This window comes from Pteropus alecto, unplaced genomic scaffold (genome assembly GCF_000325575.1).
Source record: "Pteropus alecto unplaced genomic scaffold, ASM32557v1 scaffold96, whole genome shotgun sequence".
Lineage (NCBI taxonomy): Eukaryota > Metazoa > Chordata > Mammalia > Chiroptera > Pteropodidae > Pteropus > Pteropus alecto.
Genome location: NW_006438979.1, coordinates 1,043,931 through 1,045,530, shown reverse-complemented (window position 1 = coordinate 1,045,530; position 1,600 = coordinate 1,043,931).

The following is a 1,600-nucleotide window of genomic DNA, read 5'->3' as shown; positions in this document are numbered from 1 at the left end:
GATGTTGAACATCCGATTCTGATACTGCTATACATGTATACTGGGAATCGAACAATTAAATAAGTGGATGGTGGCCGCTCCGTGACGAGGAATCAGAGGCTGCAACGCAGCACAGACGGCCTCCTCAGCCCATGGCGCCGGGACACGTGGCCCTCCACGTGCAAAAAGGCGACCCCGCCTCAGACCCTGCCCCCTGCACGAAAACGAACTCCAGAGGGTGCGCAGACCTCGACGGAACGTGCGAAGCTGCGGAACCCCTGCAAGACGACACGGAGACAAACCCGAGTGATCCTGGCTGCGGCAGCGACCGTTTGGCTTCCACAGCAGAAACACGATTCATGCAAGAAATGACTGATAAGCCGGACTTCGTGAACACGAAAAACTTCTGGCTACAGAAGCCGATCACAGGGGGCGTGAGAAGGCCGGCCATGCACTGGGGAAAGCGTTTGCGAAAGGCACATCTGAACAAAGACCAGTCTCCGAAATACGCGGAGGACTCTGAAGACTGAATGGTGACCGGGTGGGACTGCGCCTCGGTGTGGCCCCTGTGGGAGACAATACGGAGGGTCCTCAAAACTCTGAGAATCGATCTACCATATGAGCCAGCCATCCCTCTACTGGGTATTTACCCCAAAGACCTGAAACCCATATTCGAAAAGATATTGGCACACCGATGGTCACAGCAGCATGATTCACGGTGGCCGGGGCATGGAAGTGACCGAAGTGTCCTACGATGGATGATTGGCTGAAGAAGCTGTGGTCCATACACACAATGGAACATGACTCAGCCATAAGAAGAGATGAAATCCTGCCATTTGCGACACCATGGATGGACCCCGAGATACTCATGCTAAGGAAAATAAGCCACACAGAAAAAATTGAAAACCACACGATATCACTTATGTGCGGGATATAAACCTAAAAGCAACAAATGAGCAGGACAAAGAAACAGAGACTCAGTCACAAGGACACGGGACTAGTGGTTATCGGAGGGGAGGAGGGAGGGAGACGGGGTATAGGGGTCAAATATGCGGTGACAGAAAGAAATCTGACTCTGGGAGGTAGACGCCCAGTGTGAACATGTATATGGCTCACTGTCACAGTGTGGAGATGAAATTTATTGGATTTTGTTGACCAATGTCACCATAAAAAAATAAATAGATTAAAAAAAAAAAAAAGAAACTTAATGGTGAGCTACCAGGCCGTTAAATCACTTAGTAAATAAAATGAATAAATAACTAAATATTCGTACGAACCAACCAAAACCACTGTCAACAATAACAACAACAACAACAAAATTTAAAGCTGAGCCAAACAGCTGAACAGACGCCAGGCCAAACAGCACGCATGGACGGCCGAGAAGCACGTGCCAGTCGGCGTCCTGCACAGTGGCCGTCAGCACCGCCGTGCGATGCCCGCGAACACGTCTCGGATCTAAAAACGCCGTCGCCGGACGCTGGTGAGCGAGCGGACCGGCCCCTGTCATGCGGCGCTGGACGTCGCTGGTGGCCTCTGGGTCACTTCAGAGGCTGGCATCACCTTCCGTTTCAGTGTGACTGACGCCGCCGTACGTGCCCCGACGTCTGTGGCCCTCCCACGG